The sequence below is a fragment of the Paroedura picta genome, chromosome 3, assembly GCF_049243985.1.
Source record: "Paroedura picta isolate Pp20150507F chromosome 3, Ppicta_v3.0, whole genome shotgun sequence".
NCBI classification, from domain to species: domain Eukaryota; kingdom Metazoa; phylum Chordata; class Lepidosauria; order Squamata; family Gekkonidae; genus Paroedura; species Paroedura picta.
The window spans coordinates 150715195-150724233 of NC_135371.1; the positions used below are offsets into that span (position 1 = coordinate 150715195).

The 9039-nt window shown below is 41.1% G+C and overlaps 1 long non-coding RNA gene across 1 annotated transcript; it reads right to left on the bottom strand.

Moving 5' to 3' along the window:
- Positions 1-1543: 1543 nt before the first annotated feature.
- On the bottom strand, positions 1544-8712 carry LOC143831350 (uncharacterized). Its single transcript, XR_013228841.1, has 4 exons — positions 8640-8712; positions 6330-6402; positions 3730-3873; positions 1544-2041 (listed from the first exon to the last, which is right to left on the bottom strand). It is a non-coding gene; the product is annotated as an uncharacterized LOC143831350 (long non-coding RNA).
- Positions 8713-9039: the final 327 nt, after the last annotated feature.

Here is a 9039-nt window from a genome sequence, read left to right on the forward strand (position 1 = left end):
TCCAGCTATGTTACTTTTTAAATTAGAAAGACCATCCTTGGTCAGTGAAAGGTGTGCCACATTTATCCATTACCTGGCCACCCTTGCAACTGTGTTACAGGCTCCTTTCCTCCCTTTCACTGTATTCCTTGAAATTCTCTGGACCCCAGGCCATGGATTTCAGGTTGCATGTCCCTTCCCTAAAACTTGACAATTTCCTCTGTTTTTATAAATTCACCCACTAGTTGGTATGTGTGTATGATTGCTTAGAGAATTAGTTCTTAGGTGCTCAGTGGAGGTGGTAGGTTCTCCATTTTTGGAAATTTTTAAACAGAGGCTGGATAGCCATCTGATGGATAGCCCTCTGAAGGTTCAAGGGGGTTACAAGTAGATTATAAACTATAGGATTGGACATAGTGCAGCAGGTTGGACTAGATGATACAGGAGGTCCCTTCCAACTCTATTCTTCTATGATTCTCTGATTCTAGTGTAGGTTCTTCACATTTTTATTCTGTATACAACAAAATTGTCTTTAGGATCACTCACTCTCTTTCTTCCTAATTTTATTTTGTGTAACAGTTTGATGGTTGGAGGAATATGGGCAGTTTAATGGTGGAAAGACAATTACTCTCTGTCTTTCTTTCTAATTTTATTTTTGGGTTTCCTCACTGAGATCCACTCTGGTATACACAGACTTACAAGATAATTCAAAGCTAATTTCCCCTTTTCTAGGTAACACCAGATGAGTTTGAAAAGCATGAACATTCAAATGCCTTGTTTCTGGTTGCTGCCCATTATGTCTATGATTAGACAATTAGACTTTCTTTTCACCATTGCAGCTCTCCCATGGCACCCATCCATGGGAACAAAGTAAAATGAAAACATTCCCATAGCAGTTGCTCTTAGTGGCTCACTCACTCAGGCGGGACCACTGATATCATGTCTATGGCCATTTCCATCCCAGGGGTCACACCTGTAGATGTTCCCACATCAAAAATTAGGTGTTGTCATTGACGTTGATCATTTAAAGACTGTATCCTTCTACACCAGGCTTTCTCAGCCAGGGATTTGCAAAATCTTGGGGTGTCTTGAAGGCTATGAAAGGTTTTCCTGAATGCATGGAAATTTTAATATATATATTTTAAATTTGGTAAACATTTATTGGGTGAAAGGACCATATATGGTCAGATTGACATGCCCCCCCCAAAAAAAAGTATGACCAATGATGGGCCTGAAGGGAGTGCGAAGGGGATGGATCCCAGGTTGGGGTGTACACAGCTTTGCTTCCCAACCATATTCTGCATGATCACACCACTTCTGGGGGTGCTCAAAGCCTGAAGAATGTTTCAGGGGTTTCTCAACAATAAAAAAGTTGAGAAAGGCTATTCTCCACAGTTGCAAATTAGAGAACAAAACTAAGAGATTTTGTACTTCAATCAGACAGTTTAACGACCCTCTGTGATCTCAAGGGACAATGCCTCTTTTCTAGTGAAAGGTATCATAAAGTTCTTGAACTGGGCAATAACAGCTATCTGCTGCATTGACCAGTCAGCAATTGTGTAAGGGCAAGGCTGCTCAATGTGTCACTGTGTCTGAGAGGAACTTCACCATGGAACATCAAGGTGATACGATAGGGGCTTTCCTCACATGTATTCAAGTGTGTTTGAATGAGACATGTTCACCTGGGGAGCATGTTCATGGCAAAGTTCCCATCATGCCTAGTTTAGCAGTTTTGTTAGAGCTTTAATACTAATTTGTTATTTTTGCCATCATAGTTGTTTCAAGACACACGTATTTGTTTCATTCAGTCAACCATCAGGATCAGATATGTTTGGAGAAGGGAAGTTTTGTGAGCAAGAGTTTCTTCAAAGAGTGGTTGCTGGGGGTGGAAAACGTTTTTCCATATCATTTGTTCAGATGTCTCAAGGGACATTGTAGAGAAATGATGAGTTTCTCTTCAAAGGAATTTAGTGTGCCATCACCAGACTCCCAAGCTGTGCGCTAATTAGGTGATTCCATCCAGAAATGGCGCCCTTCCTCTAGACGTTATCTCCAGGGAGACCTGTATTAAAATCGAATGCCAGCAGCAACACATTTGACTTCAGTCTTTAGAATATGAGAAATTATGGTAACAATCTCTAAGAATAAAGTTGCTATTATTACTGAGTAAGGCCTACAGTGGAAAAACACCAACGAGGGCTTAGATTTAAAGACCTGTTGTTATTGTAAATCAATGAGAGAAAAAAACTCCAAGGGCTCCTGGATCCTATAAAAGTCTGAACTAATTATTGCAGCACCTCAGACATGCGAACTGGCTGATCCATCAAATTCCCTTGATAGCTAACTTCCCTGAAGGCTATGTAAGAGTTCATGCTAGACCAGTCCCTAGATAAATTACAGGATGAGGGCCCTTCTTCACCTAACGGCTTTAGAAATATCTACTGAGGTAAAAAAGTTCATGGAAAGCCTGGAAGGGTGTGCTGAATCTAGACTTTTGGGTATCTCTTATGTCTGCAAAATGTCTTTGGAAACTTACCTTCCTCCTTGTTTGGGAGAGCTTTAAGGGGGTCCCTTGGACTGCAAAGCGAACAAACAGGTCAGTCCTAGAGGAGATCAGCCCTGACTGCTCTTTAGAAGGCCAGATCCTGAAGATGAAACTCAAATACTTTGGCCACCTCATGAGAAGTAAGGACTCCCTGGAGAAGAGCCTAATGCTGGGAGCGATCGAGGGCAAAAGAAGAAGGGGACGACAGAGAATGAGGTGGCTGGATGGAGTCACTGAAGCAGTAGGTGCAAACTTAAATGGACTCTGGGGAATGGTAGAGGACAGGAAGGCCTGGAGGATCATTGTCCATGGGGTCGCGATGGGTCGGACACGACTTCGCATATAACAACAACAACAACAACACAACAACAAAAAATGACAAGGAAACTTAAATATTATCAAGAATTCTTTTGTATCCTGCAAAGACTCCTAAGTAACTCTTTTCCTTTTTCGATGCACTAATACAGGCTGTAACTAGGGTTGCCAACTTTGAGTTGGAAAATTCCTAGGGATTAGGGGGTAGAGTCTTGGGAAGGCAGATTTGGGAAGGGACTGCAATGGGATATAATGGCACTGAGTCCATCCTCTAAAGCTGCCATTTTCTCCAGAGGAACTGATCTCTGTTGTCTCTGGAGATTGTAACTGTAATTCCAGGAAAACTCCAGGCCTCACTAGTACATTGCCAAGCCTAGGTATAAATGATCTGCCTGAGTCTGTTTTGGCTGGATATGTTTTGAACTGTCTGTTATGTTTGAATATGATTTTTATATTTCAAACCAACTTCCATTGTATACATCCTTTTGAGCCACTGTTGTCAGGGAGGAAGTGATAAAGAGAGTCAGCTTGGTGTAGTGGTTAAGAGCGGTGACTTCTGATCTGGCAAGCTGGGTTTGATTCCCTACTCTTCCACATGCAGCCAGCTGAATGACCTTAGGCTTATCACAGCTTTGATAGTGCTGTTCTCTCAGCCTGATCTACCCCTCAGGATGTCTGTTGTGGGGAGAGGTAGGGAAGGCAATTGTAAGCTACTATGAAACTCCTTCAGGTAGTGAAAAGTGGGATATAAAAACCTACTCTTCTTCTAAATAAGGAAGCCCTTATTTAGGAAAGGTAGGGCCATTTTCCTTTCCTTTGATTTCATATGTTGATATTATTGTTAGTTTTGATTTTTTTATCTCTTTCATTTCAACATACACGCAACTTACCCACAATATATACTTTCTCCAGGATCCAGCCGAAATCTTGACTGGCAAAAGGAGTTCTACCAACGAAACAGGATTCTCCACCTTCTTCTCTGGATGCAGCTTAGTAAGTCTTCCACAGTGCAGCTCCTGGAGGATCAGAAACCCCTGAAAAAATAACATGAGAAGTCAGAAGTCTGCACGGGAAGGGAGAAAACAGCAAAAATACATGAAGAGGGAAGAAATCTGAAAAGGGAAAGAGCAATTAAAGCAAAGATAAGACTTGTTGCCCCCTTTCTTACAACCAAGAAACTAAATGAAAATGAGGCTCTTCAGCCTGAACATCCCCAAAATATTCAAAGTCAAAAGAATTTTGATATGAGTACCAGAATGTCTCAAATTTTCCACATCCATATGGGGCATGAGTTTAGTGGTACCCACTTATATTCGATGGCCCTCTGACCCAATGGCAATGTTTTTATTGTAAATATATTAGGAGAGGAAGAACAAGTGAATTCAGCAGGCATACTGCAGGGCCCCAGTTGAATGTGAAATATTTATTATCTCAGTTTAACCATCGTTCACTGCTTAAAGGCATCCAATTGATTTTTCTTTTAATTAGACCACACTTTGATTCTGTAGAAGGTCATTATATTTGTCAAGAGGAGAAGACTCTTGGATGGATAGAAAGTGTGAGGTCAGCTCCATTTGTCAGCCTAAGGAAAGCAGAGTGGAATACTGCTGTCAATTGTTACATGTATAGCAATCCAGATCAACTCCATGAAAAAGAGAATTGACTGGTACATCGAAACTATGAATGTCTGCATGCAACGAAATCAGAATAGTGACTATATTCATTACATTGCGTAAAAGGTCAACTAGGTGACTATTCTCATATGTCAATCTTTGTTATTAATTTATATATTAAATTAGTTTAACCCCCTTTTCTTTTGGCTCAAGATAGCTTCTTGATCAGGGCTCCAGAATGTAACAAAAATGTCTCCAGTTATGCACTCAGAATCATGAGCTGGGTTTCCTATAGAGTTACCAACTGTGGCTTGGAAAATTCTTGGACATTTTGGGGTTGGTCCCTGGGGAGGATAAGAGTAAGGGAGAGCCTCAGCAGGGATGTGATATCGCAGAATCCATCCTCCAAAGCTGACATTTCCTCTGTAGTCTGGAAGTCATTTGGAATCCTTGCTACATTACTGTTATCCTAGGTACATGATGAAGGAATGAAATACCTACTTCAGGACACAAGCAACCATAATGCAAGTTGACATCCCTCAAGATCACCATGCAGTAAAGCATGGTCACGTGAACCGGTTGTTAGTTATAATGGTTGCCTACATGCTCTGCATCTTTTGTAGTTAGTAAAACTTATTATATCCCCATTTGCATTTCCACCTCTGCAAGATTTCTAGGCACTATCATATATAGGAAAGAAAGTCCTAGGTTGTTGTACATGACCTCATACAAGCCGCGTGCCATCAGAGTCCCTAAAGTGGGCCAGGGCCAGGTGGAGGCCCAGATGGCACCAGTGTTGTTCATATGCCAGGATTAGCCCCACTGTCATGCAGGTGCCAACCCGCCCTTCCCTGCCCATGCGCAATCGGTCAGTGAGAACCAAATAAGTTTACAACATTCTCCTGCTGTTTATCCTCACAGCAGCTCTGTGAAGTAGGTTAGACTGAAAGTATGGGACTGGATAGAAATTAACCAGTGAATTTCTGCAGCAAGACAGAGATTCAAATGTGGGTCTCTCAGATCCTATTCTGAAGCTCTAACTGCTACACCACACTGGCTTTCTTAGAGTGGTTGCTGTCGAACTGTACCAAGACCTAGGCCTAAACAAATCACACAAGTCAGGTGGTATCAAGTCACCTAGTGGTTGCATCCAGGCCTGGTTCCAATGAGTCCTCCCTCAAAAGGCAAAACAGACCTGAAGGGGCTCTATCTCTCCCCTGGCATTTTACTGACAGAAAGCAAGCTTAGAATGTTGTGACTGCCTAGCAATTGGCACTGTGGGTTTCCATTTCTTAAAGCTACTGGTGATCCTTTTATTATTTTGGATATTTTTTAAACCTCTGTGTATTTTCAGATTAGTTAGGTCCCTTAACTATGCAGATTTATTTTTGTTCTTTTTATGTAGTCACATTTCATGGATTTAGATATCCTCACACTTTTATTCTTTAAATATATGATGATTATAAATCAGAGCTGGAGTAGGGGGAGGCATGGGCTAAGTTGTTATTTTTCTTTGCCATTTGTATTTTGAGGATATTGGATTTTAACTTATTTTTAATTTCTTCATGGTATATTGGATCTTCAAATGGAAACCATTTTGAACTAATTGAAAGCAAATGGTATATAAATACATTGTATTGCAGGCTTCTTTTGGTTGTTGTGCAAGGCGCTGTCATAAAAAGTTAGCACCAGAAGACGTCTTTTTGATCAGTTAATTTCAATGCTGCTTTAAGTTTCGAACAGCATTCGAGATTAATCTGAATCTAAAAAATGAGATAAAATATATTTACCCAAAGAACATCACAGCAATCAAAATTCAATTTGCACTCAAAATGATTTCAGACAATAACATCTCTCTCATTGGTTCAAAATCTCACCTCATAGCAGCTGCATCCATATGGGGTAGTCTCATTCATCTGTGCAATACAATGGAGTCAACTCTCTTGCAACCTTGGCCATGGAAATGTTAGGGAAGTCCCCTGAAGAGTCCCCTACTTCCACAGTTTAAGCTGAACACTGACTGTCAAAAAGAGTTACCCTTTTCTAGATTCACTGAAGTCAATGGGCTTTGAAGGGTATAACTCTGTTTAGAAGAAGAAGAAGAAGAAGGAGAGTTGGTTCTTATATGCCGCTTTTGCTTACCCAAAGGAGGCTCAAAGCGGCTTACAGTCGCCTTCCCAGTCCTCTCCCCACAACAGACATCCTGTGGGGTGGGTGAGGCGGAGAGAACTCTGTTATCACTGCTCGGTCAGAACAGTTTTATCAGTGCCATGGCGAGCCCAAGGTCACCCAGCTGGTTGCATGTGGGGGAGCGCAGAATTGAACCCGGCTCGCCAGATTAGAAGTCCACACTCCTAACCACTACACCAAGCTGGCTCTCTTTGTAGTGTTGTTTCATTTCATTCATTATTGTTAATCTAAGTTATCTGTATTGCTTCTGTTCTGTTTAATGTGATCCGGCCTGAGCTTTCGGGGAGGGCGGTATACAAATATAATAAATAAAATAAATATATAAGAGTTGCATTGTAAGGCACTTTTAAACTAAGTAACTAATTGAAGATGTATTGGTTTGGATCCCACAGAGTATTTCCACACATGACAGAGGGAACAATTTTCACTTCAGATCTCCGCCTCTGTCTCATGGCATTACTTTCCCAAAAGTGCAGCATTTTGGAGTCCATTTTGGACTGTAGTTGGAGAAGGAGGCAGGCAAGTCCCTCTCAACGGGTAAAAATCCCTTCTAGCCACAGAAACGTTCAGTGAAACTTAAGCCAATAAATCTTAATTCATTGCCTATGTCTTAAACTGAACATCTTGGATCCTATTGGCTATTCTACTGGCACAAAGGGGAAGGTTGATCGTCCCTGAATCCCTTCCTCCCTACAGCCCTTTCATAGATATGTTAGAATCATAAGAGTTGGCAGGGACCATACAGGTCATCTAGTCCAACCCGCTGCTCCACGCAGGATCAGTCTAAAGGACCCATGATAAGTATCTGTCCAGCTGCTCCTTGAAGACTGCCAATGAGGAGGAGCTCAGTACTTCCTTGGGCAGTCAATTCCTGCCTTTTCTGCCCTAACAGTTCCCATGGTCCCCAACACAGACTTCTTGGTATTCAGTAGATACCACCTCCTGTTCCAGTGGAAAATGCTAGTAGGACAGCCAACAAATTTCATGTTAAGAGCATCACTCAGCTCACTTTGTTAAAAAAAAATAGTGGGCCTATTTTAGAATTCGAGTCATAAATTATTTAATTGTTACCAAATATTTTTCAGTATCGTGCCAGAGCATGCTATCTCTTCACCAGCTACTGCTCATGGGTTTCCAATGCAAGAAGCTAATTGCCAAAAGCAGCCTCATACATTTTACATTGCCAGGGATTTCAGCAAATCCCCACAGACTGCAATATATTCATGAATTCATTCAAGGGCACATACCTGACAGCCAATGTACATATTATTTTGAACTATTCAACCAGTTATTTTTAACAAAGCTGAGTAGAAGGATTCATGCTAATATAGGATTAGAATTGGGTGGGGGGGATCCCAAAATGCAGGCAAAGCTTTATTGATGTATGGAGAGAAGGTTTTGTATTGAAGAATTAATTTGTTCAGCATTTTTCCCCCCAATAAGAAACTTCTTTTGCTTGGAGAAATATAACAAAGTTCATTGAAACATATATGAAGATACTGTTACAGAATCTAAAAACAAATTGGCAACAGTGAAATTTAGAATCCTGCTATGTACTGACCAAAAGGGAGATTATTTTGTATTAACTGATAAATGAGCACAATGGTAAGGTCCTTTTTTAATATTTGGAGGGATTTTGAACAGTAGAAGTGAATTTTCATACTCAGTTATTTAGGTCTCCATTCTGGTGTTAGGTGTTTAAATCAGAAACGCTACTGGAAGAGTGATGTCCTCCTCTCCATTGCAGAATTTCTTTTGCCTTGGCTCTTTAGTCCTTGCCTTCTGGGTCATGCAGCCCTGGGAATCAACCTTTCCAGGGTTGTATGAGACTGCTGGTGGAAGGGAAAAGCAAAGGTAACCGGGGATGTGTGTGGAATCTTCCATCGTCATATGATCTAATTCATTGTATTCTAGTTTTACCATCCAGATTTTGTTTTAAAGGACCTCCCCATATTGTTGGGAGCCACAAACATCCAGGTTTTAAAAATCTGGCTTACCAATACTATGGGGATCGATAGTGGTGGAAAATGCTATTTGATTGCAGCAGTTTCATGGCCATCCTGTAGAGTCTGCAAGGCAAGAGAAAAGCAGAGGCAGTTTGGTATTGAGTGGCCTGTGCAGCAACCCTCAACTTTCTTGGCAGTTTTATATCCAAATAGTATCCAGGGCCAACCCTGACTGGCTTCAAAGATCTGATGAGATCAGGCTAACCTGGGCCTTGCAGGTCAGGGCATGGGGATCAATAGGATATGATAATTAATGAAGAGTTTAACTTTGATGTGAGGGTTGCTTGTAGATACTGAAAACACATATTGTACTGGTCTAATCAATAGCAGTCGCTCTTTAATAAACTATTAGTCATTTGCAAAGCTGTAGCAGAAGTCCTTTGGCCTTGCA